The following is a 19,643-nucleotide window of genomic DNA, read 5'->3' as shown; positions in this document are numbered from 1 at the left end:
GGATTACAGAGGGATTTGGTTGGGCTGAAAGGTGGCAGATGGAATTTAATGTAGAGAAGTGTGAGGTGCTTCATTTTCGTAAAAATAATCAAAATAGAATGTATGGTAAAGGGGACGACATTGAGGAATGCACAAGAACAAAGAGATCTTGGAGTTATGGTGCAGTGTGGATTCCCATGTTGACAGGTTGGTAAAGAAGGCATTTGGTATGTTAGCCTTCATAAATCATAGCATAGAGTATAGGAGCTGGGAAGTGATGCTGCGACTGTTTAAGGTGTTGGTGAGGCCAGGTTTGGAGTATTGTGTTCAGTTCTGGTCTCCAAATTATAGGAAGGATATAGGTAAGGTGGAGAGGGTTCAGAGAAGATTTACAAAGATGTTGCCTGGCTTAAAATACCTGGGGTACAGAGAAAGATTGAAGAGGATAGGACTTTATTCATTGGAACATAGATGGTTGAGAGGGGATTTGATGGAGGTGTTTAAAATTATGAAGGGAATAGATAGACTAGATGCAAGTAGACTCTTCTCCCTGAGAGCAGGGGAGGTTGAAACAAGAGGACACAAGTTAGGGTAAGGGGGCAAAATTTTAGGAGAAACATTAGAGGATGGCTTCTTCTTCCCTCAGAGAGTGGTGGCTGAATGGAATAATCTTCCAGAGGAAATAGTTGAGGCAAAGTCAATTCTTTCAGCTCCACTGAAATCAATTGAAAGAGAAGACCATGCAGAGCCATTGATTTAATTTGGTCCATTTAAAAGTTCTTTGTCAATATGAATGGGATTTTATTTTTTTCATTTTTAAAAAGTTGTCTTTGGTGATTTTCCATCCTTGTGAATATAAAACGCATTTATGTCCATTCAAGTTCATTGCAAGCTTTGACAGCCAGTAATGTAGAAAACCTAAATAAATTATAGGTACGATATACTATACTTTAATAATTTATTATACAAGAAATTTAAACAATATTTACCTGCAGTAAATTCCTTTTAAATGGTGAAGTAGTCTCAGTAATTTGAGTAAGTTGCATTATTTGTGTGCAGGTTTAGATTTCTACAAGTTTGACACTACAGAAACAAAGTTTCTTAAGATTTTGTTCACCAGGAGTGGTGGTATTTTCTTCTTCCTTGTCAGTTGAGAATGGGGTTTTGTCATCTCTTTGCTCCACTTTGGACGTTCTCCTTTTCAGCTGGAGCTGTAGTCCAGCTTCAATTGCCTAAAGCTGGGTTAGCATAGGGCTATTACAGTGCCAACCACCTGGGTTTGAATCTACTGCTCAAGATGGTTGGGGTTATCTAAAATTTGAAAAAAAAAATTATTGTTTGTGTCATTGGATTTCAGGCTGTCCAGGGTGAATCTGATGTGTTATTCCTCAAGTCCCAAGAAAAGGTCCTGAGCTGAAAGGTTGGGTGACCCTATCTGTCCATGGATGTTGCCTGTCCATTGAATTCTTTGTACTTCTCACTGTTTGCTTAAGGTTCCATCATCTGCATTTCTTGAGTTTCTTATGTAATATGACATTATTTCAAAAAGGGAAGCAAAGACAAATAAGGAAACAACAGGCCAGTGAGTATGACATCATTGGTTTGAAAATTACCAGAGGATAGTTTTGAGGGACAAGGTCGATCAGTCATTGAATAGTCAGGGACTGACGGAGAGAGTCAATGTGTCTTTATGTATGAGAGATTCTGTTTCACGGATCTTAGTTTTTTGAAGAGGTAATGAAGAGGATTAAAGAGAGGAGGCTGGTGGTTGTTGTACACATGGACTTCCGCAAGACCTGAGTCAAGGTCCCATTGGCAGTTTCGTGTGGGCTCATTGGATTCCAAACTGGCTTCAGAGAGAAATCTGAGGGTTGTAGTTAAGCATGAGCTTGTAAATGTTTGTCATCAGTATGAATGATTTAGATAGCAATGATGATAGGTAAATTTGCAAATGACACCAATTAAGTGGTGTAGTCGACAGTGAATAAAGTTATCAATTTTACAACATGATATAGATCAGCTGTAGAGGTGGACAAATTAGTGGCAAATGGAATCTATCTCTGTTGCACTTTTGAACCAGGGTAGGATTTAGAGAGTGAATGGTAGCGCCTGGAGAGTGTTTTCAAAGAGAGAGACCAAAGAGTACAGGTGCAAAGTGGCAACTTAGGTGGTGAAGATGGCACTTGGCACCATTGTTTCTATTGGGATGTGTTTTGAATACAGGTTGGGATTCATTTGTACAAGGTGTTGAGGCATTGGTGAAGCAGCACGATGAGGTGTTGGTGAGACAATATGGCGAGATGTTGGTGAGGTGACACAGCGAAGTGTAGATGAGACAACACTGCGAGGTGTTGGTGAGGCCACACGGCAAAGTGTTGGTGAGGCCACACGGCGGAGTGTTGGTGAGGCCACACGGCGGAGTGTTGGTGAGGCCCACACGGCGAAGTGTTGGTGAGGCCCACACGGCGAAGTGTTGGTGAGGCCCACACGGCGAAGTGTTGGTGAGGCCACACGGTGAAGTGTAGGTGAGACAACATGGCGAGGTGTTGGTGAGGCCATATGGTGAAGTGTTGGTGAGACCACACTGCGAAGTGTAGATGAGACAACACTGCGAGGTGTTGATGAGGCGACACAATGAAGTGTTGGTGAGGCCACAAGGCGAAGTGTAGATGAGACAACACTCTGAGGTGACAGTGCTAGGTGACACCAAGAGGCATTATTGAGGTGGCACTGCGGGGCATTGGTGAGGCAACTCTGTGAGACGTGAAGTCATTTTGAAATGTTTTACAGCAAAATACAATTTCACAACCAATGTGCCTCCCAAATTGTCACAGGCGATTGGGTTCTTTTGTGAATCAAATAATTACTTTTCTAAATGGGGAAAATCATGTAAGATTCCTTCAGGTGATGAATATGCAGTATGGTGAGTTCACAACAAGAAGATAGTAATTTTGGAAATGGTTTGACAATGTTGACTGACATGAGCACTAGGTTCGCCGATCAGAGGTGGAAACTGTGGAAAAATGTTTAGCTCTTTAGAGCAGCAATGAAAGTGCAATATGTCTGGTGTATCCATGACTGCCTTGGGATTCTTGCAGATACTTGAACCACTGATGAAAAGTAAATCCATTTCCCAGCTCTCTCAACTCGATTACCTGAACACTCAACATACACGAAGGGGAAAGATCCAAATTTCAACTGAGAGATTTTAAATTCTAATATGACGACATAGAATGAGTCCAAATCTTTGTTTGATTCAGCATTTACTGAGTTAAGGGTTTAAAGTGATGCTGATGGTTTCATGAAGTAAAATGAAAACTTGGCCCCTTGGGCACTTAACAAATTAACCTGAAGCTTAATGCCCAACATCTTCTGCTAAAGTCTTTCACTGTTCTTGCTGACCATGTTATAGTTTGGGAAATGTCTGGGTGTGATAAACCATTATGGGAATGTCAAAGTTAATGGTGCCAGACTCACAAATGTTACTACCTAAACACACCTTTAATTCACTTTTTAGATGTTTCAGGGAATTACAATAATGTGGTTAAGACAGGTGAACTTAAATGGAGTGCAGGAACCAGATCCTGGTGAGCTGAAAGAGATCATGAAAAGGGGCAGAGAAATATACTCAGCTTTTTAAAAACAATATAATTCTTGGGATTCAGTCAATGTTTAGTATTTATTACTAATCCTTAATTGCCCAGAACATCTTGGGGAACCATCTTCTGTGAAGTACATTCCATTTCTCTTTCTCTATATTAAGACTTTCATTGCATCTGTCCATTGTATCTCCATGTATGACAATAAACTCTTATTCATTCATTCATTCATTATTGAACTGCTATTGTGTTTCTTGTGAGATACTTCCCTAAGGTTTTTGAGTTTCAGGGGAACAGCAATGTAGTCGCAACTGCTGATTAAGAAAACTTCCAGGCAGTAGCATTTTCAGGCATCTGCTGCCCTGTCCTTCTTGCTGGTAGAGGTCACAGGTGGGGAGGCCTTTTTGGCAAAAGCCTTTGTGAATAAATGCAGTGCACTTTGCAGATGATACACACTGTAGCCACTGTATGTGTGATGGAGGCAATGGGTGGTTACTTGGCTTTTGGATGGGTATATTTATGTCACAAATGTAACTTGCCTCTTACCAGCCAATTTCCAAATATTATCTGGGGTTTTTCTGCATGTAGGCATTTGTTGTGGAGTTGCAAGTGAAATTTTATGATTATCAGAGAACAACCCCACTTTTAATGAAGTAGCTGAAATTGGTTGGACCTGGAATTCTACCCTAAGTGCTCGAAACCATTGACCTCTGACAACCACAACCATGTTCCCTTGTGCAATGCATGGAGTGGAATCAATTTGTAATTTTAACATGATGTCTTGATGTTACACTTGGTCAAATATTGTCTTAATGTCGAACATTGTTGCTTAGGAATTCAACTCTTTAATCCATGTTTGGATCAAGGCTGTGATCATACCGATATGCAATTTGGGCATTTGTGAGTATGTTATGGATAAGTACCAACTGCCTGACAGCACTGCCGACATCAGTGTCCATCACTTGAGGATATACTTACTGAGCAGTAATGAGCTGGATTAGAAGAATCCTGATTTTTATGTGAACTGGGGATTTATGCCTCATCACTTCACAGCTTTCTTCATAAACAGAGAACACCCAGAGTCCTTGAAATGCACAATAATTCTTATTAATATTCATACAGGATTTTAGAAGAATATCAGGAACAGGTACAAAATTTTATGAGAAGGATACATATAATGTGGGTCTTTCAATCTGGAGAACTGAAATCAAGGTTAAAGTCCCTCAGCAGGTTAATGTTCAACTTTAATTTTTTTTTAATTCGACCCCCCAGTCCTGATCCCTGGCACTGCAACAGCATTGGGCTATCTTTAGATAGCATACATTAGGAAAGAAACATTGGTGTTCTCAGAGGTACAGTGTAGAACTACCAGAATGATATTTGGAGTGTTATGGTTGAATTAGCAACAATATCAAAGATACATTCCCTGCATTTCACAAGATTGGGACATAATAAATCCAAACAAGCGTGAAGTGTTGGACTTTGGCAGGCCAAATCTAAGAGGAAAGTATAAAGTTAATAGGAGATCTCTTAAAAGCAGTGCTGTACGGTGGGGTCTGGGATCCTGAGCTCCTTGAAAGCGGGCTCAACAAATATATAAAGTGGTAAAGAGCACGTATCATATGGTTGCCTTCTTAGCTAAGGTATTGAGGATAAGGGTAAGGAAGTTATGTTTCAGCTACATAAAATTTGGATTAGGCCACACTTGGAATATTGTGCACATTCTAGCCACCCCATTACAGGAAGGATATCGATGCTTTGACAGTGGTACATGTAATATTACCAAGTTATTCTTGAGTAAATTGTTGTGAGAATGAAAAACTTGGTAGCTGCTTTTCAAGCTTTACTCAACTCAATTGTACAGTTACAGTTTGAATTTAAAAGAAAGGAGCATTCTAAATTCTAAAGAGAAGTGGAGAATGCCAGGATCAACTAAATATGAAATGCAAGCTCATTAACAATTAAGAATAACTTTGTAATATTACATTAGAATATTACAGAATTAATTTTATTACAGAAGACAGAAGAGATTTACCAATATGCTGGCTGGATCAAGAGGGTTATGAGTTGTTGGGAGAGGTAAAATACACTTGGATTGTTTTCTCTGGCACATCAGAAACTAAGGGGACTCATGGTAAAAGTTTATAAAATTAAGAGGTATAGGGTACAGTCAGAATCTTTTTCACAGTATAAAAATGTCGCATATTCGAGGACATGCATTTAAAGTTCAGGAGAAATTGTTTAAAGGAGATGTGTGAGGCATTTTTTTTTACACAGGAAGGATAGGTGCCTAGAAGTGGATGGAAGGGGCATTCATGGGAGCAGATAGGATAGTATTGTGAAGAGGCTTCTAAATAGGCTCACAAACAAGTAAAGATAGAGGGATATACTTGGGGCAGACTTTGTGGGCTGAAGGGCCTGTTTCTATGCTCCACTGTTCCATGTTCAGATCTTGAAAGTTTTATAGAAATTCTATCTGTTGGTTGAATAATTCCAGACGAGAAGAATAAAAGGTCTGTTGAAGGGCCTTCAATTTAAATCTTGCTTCTCTTTCTCCCGCAAAAGCTGTTGAGTATTTTAAGCACTTGTTCCTGTTTAAGAATCTGCAGTTTTGTTTCGTGTTTTTAGTGTTTTGTGCATTGGTTTGGAATGATAGATATGTTAAAGGGTTTGAGATGATGGTATTTGGTGTGAAATCTCAACAATGTTGATCAGTTGGCAGAGCAAGCTCAAGGCATAAAAGTGGTGCACTTTCCCTGAGTTCATCCTGCTCATCTTCATCCCCCTACTTAAAACTTTCAGCTCAAATCAGCATAGCTGTTTGACGGATAAATCAGGTTACTTACTCACTCACATTGAGTATCGATTCGATTAGTTTGAGCACTTGTTCCTGAAAGACAGCCAAATACTTTATTACCAAGTTCCCTGATACAAAGGTTGGGGATAAGACAGTTCAAGTTCATATGGGAAAACCTTATTTGCTGTACCAAGTTCATTGGAGCTGAAACTCAAATTTTAGTCCTTGCTCTTTTTGTAAGGGTATTCATAAATAAATGTTAATTCTCATTAAAATGAATGGACCTACTGATCTTGGGCTCCAGGATGGTACAGATAATCTGACCAGGTTTCCCAGCCTAATTGGAGAGAGCTGCATGGTTTATTGGCCATCTTTGCTTGCTTCTCAGTAGGGGGGGTAGTTTTCTCAGAGGTCTGAATTTGCAGAGAAGATCAGGATTTTTTTTTCCCCTCACTTGGTAATCTCAAACTTGTGCACTGAAGTAGATCCAGACTATTCCAGGCAGTTGTTTATTTATTTTTATCCGTAAAGCTGGATGCATTTCAGTTGTGCTGTCTTGAAGTTAACAATATAGTCAGTCAGACAGGGAATCTGGATATCCCTAACCTATACAGTGGTTATCTGGATACCTAACCTATACAGAGGTTATCTGTATACCTATACAGTGGTTATCTGGATATCCCTAATCTATACAGTGGTTACATGTAATATTACCAAGTTATTCTTGAGTAAATTAACACACTGGTTCAAAACCTTTTTCTTTCCAGTCATGCCACTTTAAGTATTCCTTTTGCCGTAGGTGCTCTATGATTAGTAAAGGATTGCTTAAGGTGGTATGTGGGTGGAAAGAAAAAGTTTGAACACCACGGTTTTAATCGTACCTAATTGACTCATTATGTGTACGATTTCATAACTCCAAAGGAATTGGGCCAATGACAATTTTTCTCAAGTAAAATATTTCAGTAACAATTGGATCGAGAGCAGTGTTTCTCAACCTTCCCTTCCCACTCACATTCAACCTTACTGATCACAGAGCACCGATGGCATAGGGATTCCTTAAAGTGGGATGTGAGTGGAAAGAAAAAGGTTGCGAACCACTGCTTTAAGACATGGACATGTGGATTCAGGAAAATGGTAATACAGAAAGAACATTAAGTGCTGGCTTCTTGTAATGACCCACATGCACAAAGAAAAATAATTAAAATGAAATGTTGGTCACAGTTTTCAACCTTTAGCATGAACAAATCTGGACAAATCTGTACAGGTAGTGTAACGGAGGTGAGGGCACTTTGCTGCAGTTGTATATTTAAATAATGCAAAATATAGAGTTCTACAGCATGAAAGCAGGGCCCTTCAGCCCATCATTCTTAAGGATTTAGGAATACAGCATAATAACAGTCCCTTCTGGCCCACAAGCCTATGCTAGCCAAATGTCCCAATTAACCTACAACCCCCATTCATTTTGAAAGGTGGGAAGAAGCATCCAGAGGAAACCCGCAGAAACACGGGGAGAACGTTAAAAATCTCCTTCCAGACAATGCCAGATTCGAACCCTGGACACTGGTGCTGTAAAAGTGTTGCACTCACCGCGACACTAACATGCTCACCTCCCTTCCCCCCACCCCCATACTGCCACATAATATGTATCTAGTAATATATAGCTGAATATTTTATAATCCATCAGAAGTATATGGTTTGGATGCAGTCAAATGGGACCAGCTTGGATGACAAAAACAAGATGGGCTTGTGACAAGCCACTGTTATGCTATAATTGGCTGGTGCCGGCTGGATACACCTCCTGAGACTGATCCTTTGCATGCTCCCTATTTCACTCTGCCTCAATTAATCAATTGAAGTTGACGGCTCTTCCAGTCTATATTTAATAAAAGCCTATCTGTTTCACAACTTCAGACTTTTGTAATTATTATTCGGGCTGAAGGGCGCGTTTCCATGCTGTGGAACTCTTGTGCATGATGTAACTGCTGAGCAAGGCCACCAGCCAAGCAGAGTTGTTAAAGTACATTTTTGAAGCCCTGTTTGAAATAGGTTTCTGTTTCAAAAATTCAGTCATAACCTGTAGTTCATGCAAATCTTTGGTGATGCTAATTGATAATATTTCTGCGGCAAACCAGCAATGAAGGTGCGACATTATTGCTCCCATCCTAACTTTAACACAATCTCTTCTGTTTTTATACGAGAAACTAACCTTGCGCTATGTCCCCGATACAAACAGCACAATGTCACATGTAGGACCAATCACCTTGAAAATGACTAGTTATGATGGACCATTTTAACAGCTCTAATTAGAGTATTACAGGATAAAGCTTTGTCATTTCTTATGAGGCAATTTCCAGTGAATAAAGAGTTTCAAGTAACAACCATATGTACTCAGGATGAAAGATCCAGCCATATTGGATTGAAAAGTGACAACCTTTCTTCTCTCAGATGGTGGTAAATCTTCACTGATGTTCAGTAGATTCAGATCAAAAAATGATTGATTTTTGGACATATCGTATGGATCAGATAGTTTGTAGAATTAAAGATTGGCATTCACTAAGATCTCATTCAATTACAGATAAAGCCTAGCAGGATACATGACTAACATTTTGTGGATTTATTCCCAATGATAAGGTTATGGGAAATACTCCAACCAAGGTGCAGAAATAAGGAGAAAGTGTCTAAGCCTAAAACAGATTCATTATTTTTTGGTGTTGTACTTGAAATACCAATAACCCCAGGTTGAGTCTGGAAAGATCACTCGTTCAGACAATCTTGAGGTGAAATTACATTATATTACAAAGTATAAATGGAATTTCCATGAGAAATCACAAAGCCATTTCATAAATTCCATGCTAGTTGAAATAAAGGTTTAATTGACCCCTTAGATCACACGTTGCTCTGAAATTTTTGCACCAATAAAATTTAGTGCCTCAGCCAAATGAATTGAAGATGAGATATTACAATGACATGATATAATGACATTTAAATTAAATTTCTACCTGATTTTAGCAGGCTGTGTAACAGCTGAGAGTAATAATCTGATCTGCAAAGACACCAAGCAGTGAAAGCATAAATGTTTTAACTGCCTCAGAAAAAGAAATGTTTTAAGTCATGATAAGTCTGCAAAGTATGCAAATCGAATGAATTGAGATTCACTTGATCATGCACGTATGTCTATGTTGAATTTGCGACTTAAAATCAGGTTCTGCCGACATAACATTAACATAATTTCTCACATTTTTTTTTCCAGGTATTGGGTGAAAGCAATTGAATTGAGTGGCAGGATAATTGTACTTGTTCAACCATCTTGGATTATCTAGTCTTTATTACATGATCATTTGTCCTTTTGAGGCTTTAACCAACATAATATCTGATGATGTGCATTAAGGGCAGGGGTGGGGAATTATCTGAACTTATTCAATGAGCAGGTCCAACATTGTTCTTTTCGAACTAGCTCAAATGAGATTAGGAGTAACTTGTGGCCATGATTTTTGAGTTGTCTGCTTTTGATTATTCCCAATTTTTAATTTTGCTCACAATATCTGTCCCTGGAGTTATGGAACAAAGACTGTTGTTCTTTTTAATTAAAACACGTTCATTATAATTCCACAGTTACCATTTGAAGATGAGTACATCATACTATATTCAGTGTTGTGTTATGTGAGCAAAACCCTACTATTGTTCTCACAGCCCAAATTGGTTTTCTAAATGAAATTTACGACTACATACATCTAAAAATGCAAGATTTCATACAGAGATGCAGATGTACAATTGATTATGAATACAGGATACAAAGGGAATAATGATCTAAGAAGTAAATTCAGTTCCCAAATGAAAGGTAATCGGTCCAAAGTAAATGTTATCTCAATGCACCAAATTTAAATAACTGCCCAATTATTCAATATTTCTCACTGTTTACTTGATATGATTAACTTTCGCTTTACATCACTTCATCCTGGTAGATCATCACACTCTTTGTGCAAAATAGATTTCTTTCATTTAAGTTGTGCGAAGGGATTTCTGTTTCTCAGCCTTCTTCTGAAATGCTGTGGGATTGGGTATGAATTACAGTGCAACTCCAATCATCCAAAATCTCATGTGAAATATTTTGGACCCTAAAGTGATGTCATTTCTCCTTTGAAAAATTTTGGATTAATGAGGATATCCGGAACAATTAGAAATCCTCAGTTTCCCAATTTTTTTCAGACCCGAACTGATGTCGCAGGTTGAAAATTGGTGAGAATTGAACATCATTTCATGCTTCGACAGCCTTTCCTGTTGTTTGTGGTCATTTAAACGCTGTTGCAAGTGATTTAGCGTTGCTACTGTTTGATCTAAAAAAAATGACCGGTTATTCAAAATTATTGTTTATCTGAAATAGGCCCGGACCTGACCATTTTGAACAATTGGAGTTGTACTGTATATCCACGTTAACAATTCTGAGGTGGTTGATGTGGAATCCACAGACTGTCGCAGATGAGGTAAGAGGTGACTGGTGAGGCATCCCCTGTGCATAATGGAATCAATATTCTTTATGCATCAAGTTCCATTTCGAATTATCACAGATCAGGGAATTTTCAGGGACCAGACATTTTCAAGAAAGTTTTGGCACATCTTTGAAATATTTCTTCTACCCACCCGTAATTGGTTGGAGTGACAGAGACAGGACTGATTTTTCTATTTCAGGAGTTTCAGACTCTGCGATTGTATTGCCTGCACAATGGAGCCAGTTAAGTATAATTCAGGCCGTGTGGTTTCCTTCAGTTGCTCAGAAGAAGGGACTGATGTTGGTCTGCTGCTTCTTGTCAGCTTTAAGGATTTTCCAGCAGCATTGTGTTCTCTGAGGCTCCTGCTGCCTGCAAGTCAACGTCAGAAATATGCATGAGCCAGGGCCATGAGCTTAAATTTGAGGTCCTGATTTTTCAAGCTCCCTTTTTCTCATGTGTCCAAAATACTCACTCAGAATAAAGGCAGTGGTGCATTTCACATTCTCTAAAATGTGGCATCTCAGCTACAAGAGGTTGAGAGTCCCATCGTGAAACAGGAGTATTGAAGAGAAAATTTAGTGCAAGCGCTATCCTCTCATTTGCTCAGAGAACAAGTCAATGATGTGAAACTTAACCTCCAAACACATGCAAAGGCAAATTTACCAGCTTAATCTATGAAGGTAAGACTGACCATGTTTTGGAGTGAGATGCTTTAGTTTGAACACTGCGTAATTCATCTTGAATCTTGTCAGCCATTCAGCAGGAAGATTGTTGGATGTATTGAAATATTTTTATTTTAAATCACATCAGTCCCTTTGAGATTGCATTGGTTGTGGAGCTTTGGTTAGGATCAGTCTTGTTTCATTTATTTGCATGGAGATGACTGCTCGAGTTCAGCCAAAGTTGAGATGGGCATTTGATGTTTTGTGACCAGAAGTTGTTCCACTAACTTTTTTTAAATTAAGTTAACATGAGATAATATAAGACAAGTTGATGCTAAGCCCGGCATTTCTCTTAGAGTTACCACACAATTTTTTAAAAAATGAATCCACTGTACTTTAAGATGAATTGAATCCACAACCCAATTCTTAAAGAAGCTTTTCAGCTGCCGGAAGAAGATTGAGGAACATCTGTTTAACATCAAGTAACTTCGTACTGTCAGATTTGTTTTCTCTTTTAATGAGAAGTAAATGATTCGAGAATTTTTTAATGTAAAATAGAGCATGGTTAACGCAGAATTAATAGTTAACTTACAAAAACAGAAAAATATCTCTTGGAAAATAATGAGGGATGTTCTATATTTGCCTGAACTTCGGTTACATTTGATGATGAATAAGATAAAGCATTACATCAAATACATATGGTTATTGTGAATAATCGATTAATCCAGCAGCATTCCCATTTAAAGATGACTAATGAACTCATCTGCCCAAATTCTGTGTGATTTAAACTGATGATCAATATCCATTGGTTTTGCAAATCCACTCTCTCTTGCCAGACCACGCTGATATCTACATATTTTTTCTTTAATGTATGGTAACGTAATGAGTGTCATTTCTGTGCTGTAAAGCTACTTCCTTTCACAAGGCATTATTGTTACCACATTGAGGATATTGCATTCACCTGAATAGCTCAGGGTCTTCAACAGAAACTGCTGAATATGTAAAGTGCAGAGGTGTTCATGTTTTCCATCAGTGCCCATCACAAATGGGAAATTTATAGAGATTAACAGTTTTTTTTTGTAAGAGATTTTTGGTGTGGGTATGGAGGAGCTAAAGGGATGAGGTACCGTCTTTGGCCCATATTAAGGGTATCAGTAACTAGAGGACTGGTTTAAGCTGAGTGGGGGGGGGGGGGGGGTGGGGGAAGAGATTTAACAGGAACTTGAAGGATAACTTTTTTTTACACGGATATGTGGATGGAATAGGTTACTAGATCAGGTGGTTGAGGCAGGTACTATCACCACGTATAACAAAAAAATGAATCTATACATGAATAAGATAGGTTTAGTGCAAGGCAGGCTAAAGTTGCTTAACCTAAGAGCCACATACAATAAACTTCAGATATTTGAGAGCTGCGAGACATGACAAAATATTAATATATACTTTTTTACTGATACATGCATATTTTGTTACAAAAAGGTATATAAATATTAAGAAATACATGCATGTAATAATATTAATTTATGTAGTTTTTAATAGCTAATTTGTATTAGTTTCAATAATCGAAAAGTACACATATACATAGCAAATATTTTCATAATACTGACTGATTTTCTGTGGAAATCTCTGCCCAAGAGGCTGTCTCATTAAATATATCTAAGATAGATTTTGCATCAGAGGTTAAATTAAGGGTTATGAGGGAAAGGCATAGCAGGATCCACGGCCAGTTCAGCTGTGATTGGACTAAATGTGGGAGCAGGCTTGACAGGCCAGAGGGATGACTCCTGCTCCTGTTTCTGCTATGTTCTGTTCAAGAACACAGCTGTCACTGGTCTTGCTTCCACAGCTGACTGCATGATGCAGGAAGGGACCCGATGCAAAGTTGCCTCCTACAGCAGGACAAGGCCAGGGAGCTGACAGCTCTGCTCCCCTTTCCCCAGTCACTAGTGGGATGGGGGAGAGGAGGCTGGAATATGGAGCATTCCAACCTCTGCGTTGCCCCAAGCTAGCCACTGACAGGAACTTCACTGCTGCTACTGGCCCCAGCTCTGTCCTGGCTTGGCACCTGGTGGAGGGGGTCTGCAATGAAGCCTCATTGCAGACCCTCTCCAGCCTCTCCTCTCTGTCGTATTGATTCTCCACTGCCAGAGTTCCTTCCTTGGACATTCACCCTGTCTCTGGGACATACATTCCACCTCTGGGGCAGGCCATTATTCATTTCGGTCCTCCTTAACCAGCCCCGGCTTCCTGACCTCCGCGTTTGCTCCCTGCAGAGGACCCTCCTACTGCACACTCCTAGTTGACGTGGAGTGGCCCAGCCTAAGCGAGGAGAACCAGACTCGGGGTGAGTGTTGCTCTCTCCTCAGAATAGGCTGTTCCTCCAGTGCTCACTCCCTGTTCCCTCTCCTCGTCTTGTAGCGAGATTTGGAGTGTCGCAGGGTGGCTTGGGAGCACCGGTATTTTCTGTGGGCCGCAATTTACATGCCAAAGAACCGCACGTGGTCTTGCGAACTGCAGTTTGGCCACCCCAGATTTAGAGGGATATGGGCCAAATGCAGGTTGAAAATAGGTGGGACATTTTGGTCAGTGTAGCAAAGTTGGGCTGAAGGGCCTGTTTTTAAAGATTTGAAAAAGCAGTTGCGTTTTCTGTCATTTCCTTGCCAATATTTATGCTTCTGTACCACTTCTGAAACTTGTAAGGTGGAAACTTTCTCATCACTCATGTTAATATACAATATTGAATTCTGCTTCTAAGATTGGATTCTCGTGCCACTTTTTAAGTTTTTTTTTATTTTTCACACTATAAACCAGACTGACTAAAATACATACAGACATTTTTTCTCTTGAATATATACAGTATCATATTCTCCCCTTTTTCCTCCCTCCCTTCCCTCCCTCCCTCACCCCCTTCCCATTTATTTAAAGTTCAATCTATAAGATACATTAAACCCGTTAAACAATGTCGTCACTTAATAAAAATAAACAAGAAGTTTTTATCTTTTACTTTTATATACCGAGTCATTTCATTTCGTTGTCTTCTCCTTCTGTCATTTTAGGGGGTGGAGGTCCGCGGTAGGATTTCTCTATTGTATTCCATGTACGGTTCCCATATTATTTCGAATATTGTGATGTTATTTCTTAAATTATATGTTATTTTTTCTAATGGAATACATTTATTCATTTCTATGTACCATTGTCATATTCTCAAGTTGTCTTCTAATTTCCAGGTTGACATAATACATTTTTTTGCTACAGCTATCATAACAAATCTTTTTTGTGCTCCATCCAAATCGAGTCCAAATTCTTTATTTCTAATATTCTAGTGCCACTTGAGCCCAGTTTTAGAGTAACTGACAATATCTGTATGCCAACGGTGCGACCAAAAACACCCCAAATGTCTGTTCTTGTATCTGTTCCTGATACCATAAGGGATGTTCTGAGTACAAATTAGCTTCCTTGGTTCTTGCATTGCCTCGTAGACTCATTGGCTATAAAGGTCTTTGGATTGCCCAGTGTTGTGAAAGGTACTTTAAAGGTCTTTACTCTTTGTTTGTGTAACGCTGTAAGATGGTTATAATGTGAATGTTTGCACTCTGATTGCTGTCGCAAAACCACCAAGTTTCATGACGTTCTGATTCTGAATTTGAAGTTTTCTGTGTGTTTTTTTACTTCAACCACAGTGTCTACAGATTTCCATGTTCTATAGCTCCACTTGTGTATAGGTGCTGCCATCCTTCCATCTCAAAGGAAGTAGATCTGATTTTACTTCTATAGAATTTCAGATCTTACCCTTCCCATCAAATCTCCCAATGCCTTACTGTGGTTCTGCAAAAACAACCAATGGCAAATTCACTTGCTGCATCCAGACTTACTGACTTCACTCTGCCATATTTTAATAAGCTTTGCTCTCCAAAAAAATCAAAGCCTTGATCTCTCTCAGTAGCTTCATGACTGCTACTATTTACATGGACTTTCACCATGAATGCTCCGTGGAAGACAAAAGCCAGGAGACACTGCAATTGTAGTAAAAACACACTAAAATGCTGGAGGAAGTCTGCTGGTCGTTCAGTGTCCTTGGGAGATAAAGATATATTGCCGACGTTTTGGGCCTGAGCCCTTCTTCAGGAATAAGCAGGAATATCTATTAATGCTCTGTAGTCAACTTTGTTCTGCTACCTCTAAAGCATTCTTGATTTAAATTTATTAATTTTAAATGTAGACATACAGCACGGCAAAAGGCCCTTTCGGTTTACAAGCCCTTGGCGCCCAATGACACCACAGCCCCGGTATGTAGGAAACCCATGCAGACATTAAGAGAATGTACAAACTCCTTGCAGTCAGAACCAGATTTGAGACCCAGTCGCTGGCTTTGTAACAGCAACACTAACTGCTGCACCAGCCGTGCCACCCACACAGTCACTCCATGTGAGGAACTTGCTCAATGTGAAACCACATTTGTAGCCAAGAGCAGAACATGGTGTCTTTCCGATCTTAGGGCAGACAACTGCTTCATTTGTGTTGATATCATCAGTAATCACAGTCTTCTAAATCTCGTGAGGAACATTCTGATGGATGTAATATGTTGGTATGGATTGATTATTCATGTTCTAATTCTAGGAATGAGTCAGTATGTGTTAGATTCTTGAAGAAACCTAGAACCAACAGGATATGAGGCCATTTTATTGTATTTTATAAATGTGTTCTGCGTTTAAGGTGGTTGGACTAGAAATCGAAGGCAAAATTGTGGCTGTGGCCCTGATAGTTTCCCTTGAGGAGTTTCTTTTCTCTATATTTACCACATACAAATTGATACAGACAACATCACATGAATTTATTCATGCCATTTCAATGCTTCAGCCACAAAATATGATTATTTAAAGACAATAGAAAAAGTTATCAAAAATGGATTGTATGCACTTGGTTTTTTTTTGGTTCCAGCAGTTAAGTTGGAAAAAGGAAAGAATTGCTGAACAATTCTCACACCAAATGAATGTGTCTAAAATAATGTACAGAAAAAATGAATGTGGCCTGGTTTAGATTCACTTTGGATCAAACCCACAATTATTGCCAGTACCAGAAGATTACTGGGTAAAAGACGGAAGGCTCACAAGGATAAACATGATCGAAAATTTGCAAGGGAAGCAGAGCCAAATTTCAACCTCGTCCCTGATGGTCAGTTATATTTCCCTGACGGGTACTTAAATGTCGTCACACCCAACAAGTTGCCAAACAGGTTAATGCCAGCAATTTGATGGTGGTGTTCTAAAATCCGCACTACTTTGTCATTATTGTTTGATATCAGTCCCTGCAGAGTGTGAATGGATTCAACCAAACTCTTCATTGATTAACTGAAACCATGTAATCTGAACACAGTGCCCACACAGTTAGAAGTGGGCTTAACTCATGGAAATCTTGATGATCAAATGTCACTCAGACAGTCAAGGCTTTGAGTTTACCTTCTTAATTGTCTGGTGAGGCTGCATCTGACCTTCAAGTGATTCATATTGCAAGACACCCAGGCCATTTGAACACCAATGTTTTCCATATCTTCTTAATTTTGTACTCCATCTACCATTTAATTATTCAGTCACTCAGCTTGGTTTTACCCCTCTTGAAGCCTCTACTAATCCCATTTCCACTAAGTTTTGTGTAACAAGCAAACTTGTAAATGTTACATTTAGTTTCCTCAGACATTGATATAAACTGTGTCCCAAGTCACCGTCTGCCAAAGTGAGAAAGACCTACCTCTTCCTTCACTTTATTTTCCATCTTTATTTTTCACCATGAGAGTCAAAGAGGGACTTTCAGGAATTAAATGAAGTAATTGAAATGGCAAAATCTGTGTAATACAACTTTGGGGGGCAATGAAGGTAAAGGTTTGTGTATTGGAAGAGCAGGCATTGTAAGTTGGTCCTGTAAAATAGGGACAAAGGTTCTGGTGTATCTTAAAGACTTAAAATCATTCACTGTCACGTCAAATGCAGAACCTCCAAATTAATAGAAGCAAAATGTCAAAAGTTTCTTCATTGTTTGGAGGAATATTGCTGATTAATTGTAAAAGGAAGAAATGGACAAAAAAAAATAAAGAATAGCAAAATTAATTGGGAAAATGCAATAATCTGATGCCTTAATTAAATCTTTATCTTCTTTCTGTCACAACATGTGTTGCTCACATTTTAGGTGTGTTGTTTGAATTTTCAACCAGGAATAATTATTCTTTTTATTGGCCTGGGTAGATTTTAGGAGAAAACCTTGATAGTTGCACACTTAAACTGCTGATGTCTCTCCGTACTTGTGCTGCTATGCGTCAGGACACCACGGGGACACGGATACATGAATTTTCATAGCCAAGATCTGTCAGCCATTTCCTATTGAATTCTGTTGAGTCCTCCAGCAGAATTAGTTATCGCTTAGATTCCCAAATCCCACGCACGAAAAACTGATCTTCAACATATGCCAGATCTAACCCAGCACAGGATTTGATAGTCAATTAGCTGCCTTAGAGGTCATTGGGCTGTGGGGAAGAAAAAGTGAATTTGCTTTTTTCTGAAATGTTATAGTTCAATATTTTAAATTGATTTTGTATTTAAAGACAACTTTATATTCCTTGTGATGTATTCCTTATTTTATTGTTAATAGTTTTTGAAAGTTTATAATTATCAGAGACTTTTAGAACAAGTAAAGAAACGTTCTTGCTTTGTTCCTATATGCCATATCAAAATAGAGAGTTTATCTAATTGATGTACTTGTTAGGGCACTATCAAAAATTAGGCTGAGGGAACGATAGGCTTTAATAAACAGAAGAACCTTACTGGCTTGGATCCAGGTATAGGAATGGAAGGAAGGGAGAGGTCGCTCAACCTCTGTGGCCCAAGACCACGGGGGAGGAGTCGTAGGGTATGAGTCATCAGTGGGCGGGCCAGCTCCCTATATACTGTAGCTAACAATAATTATATACAGTGGAGGAAACATATCACCACAGTAATTTAAATTAAATTCACAATGGAGATGTCTATAAACATTTTTTTTTCTCAAAACTGAACATCATTTCCTTATCCATTGACAGTCTTTCAACCCATCAGTTCTGATGCATTCTCTTTCATTCCTGTGGCTTAATTCACAGAGTTCAAAAATCTTTGCTAGATTCTTAAATTTTTAAGTTTAAATTGTACATTTAATTTTTAAAGATTTACATTTAGACCCACAACACAGTGACAGGCCATTTCGGCCCAAAAACCCGTGCTGCCCTAATTAACCTCCAACCCCCAGTACATTTCAAACTATGGGAGGAAACCGGTGCCCTTGGAGGAAACCCATACAGACGTGGGGAGAACTTATAAGCTCCTTACAGACAGCATGGGATGAGAACCCCAGTCCCGATCATGGCACTGTAACAGCAATCCGGTAACTGCTACGCTCATCATTACGCCCTAACAACATTTATACTTTACCCTGCATGGTAACTTAAAGCTTAAAAGATGCCTGTTACTGAGCAACATTAATGAAACCAATGAGATGAGGAAGAAGCCAATGCATAATTGATAATAACATATAGAGAGAGAATGGAACATGGTAAAATGTGAGGGTAGAAGCATCAAATAAATGGCTGGAAATGCAGAAAGGAATTTCATTGGATTACGGAGATACAGAAACATTAGTTGTGTGGATTGTAAGACGGATCAACTGTAAGTAATTATCCTGATCAATATAAAACTGTGCAGGAGAGAAATTGGATGAAATCCCATTTGTTTTGAAATAGGGTTAAGTCATGTGGAAAAATATAGCTCAAACATTTGTCAATGAGCTGACTAAATAAAAATCCCAACCCTGCCCTAAGAATGCATTTGCTGCAGATTTTGGCCAATACTACTTCATGCAAAATTAGGTTTAGTTTAAACTTAGCTAGTTATAAGGTTGTAATCCTCACCTCTCTTGACCAGAAAGACTTCTTCACTATGGGTGAAGCTCTTCATGCAGATTTAACCATATGTGCCTTTCCCATCCTAATGCAACACAGAGGAAAGAAAATTTAACATTTTTCTTCTGGTGAGCAATAAAAATTCCAGCAGTGGTACTGAGAGTAATTGTTATTTAGAATTTCAATGTGAAGATGTTGATC

General features: G+C 38.9%; 1 protein-coding gene and 1 long non-coding RNA gene across 2 annotated transcripts in view; one reads left to right on the top strand and one right to left on the bottom strand.

Annotated features, from left to right (window-relative positions):
* The window catches only part of LOC138742142 (CUB and sushi domain-containing protein 2-like), a 938,722-nt gene that overhangs the window by 705,297 nt on the left and 213,782 nt on the right, over positions 1–19,643 (top strand). The gene's annotated exons all lie outside the window — the stretch shown is intronic.
* On the bottom strand, positions 1,027–5,440 carry LOC138741938 (uncharacterized). The gene is made up of 3 exons (XR_011343905.1): positions 5,362–5,440; positions 4,557–4,662; positions 1,027–1,290 (listed from the first exon to the last, which is right to left on the bottom strand). It is a non-coding gene; the product is annotated as an uncharacterized lncRNA (long non-coding RNA).

The sequence above is a fragment of the Narcine bancroftii genome, chromosome 8 (assembly GCF_036971445.1).
Source record: "Narcine bancroftii isolate sNarBan1 chromosome 8, sNarBan1.hap1, whole genome shotgun sequence".
In the NCBI taxonomy this organism is placed as follows: Eukaryota; Metazoa; Chordata; class Chondrichthyes; order Torpediniformes; family Narcinidae; genus Narcine; species Narcine bancroftii.
The sequence above is the reverse complement of the archived record's forward strand: the minus strand, read 5'-3'. Positions and strand labels throughout refer to the sequence as shown.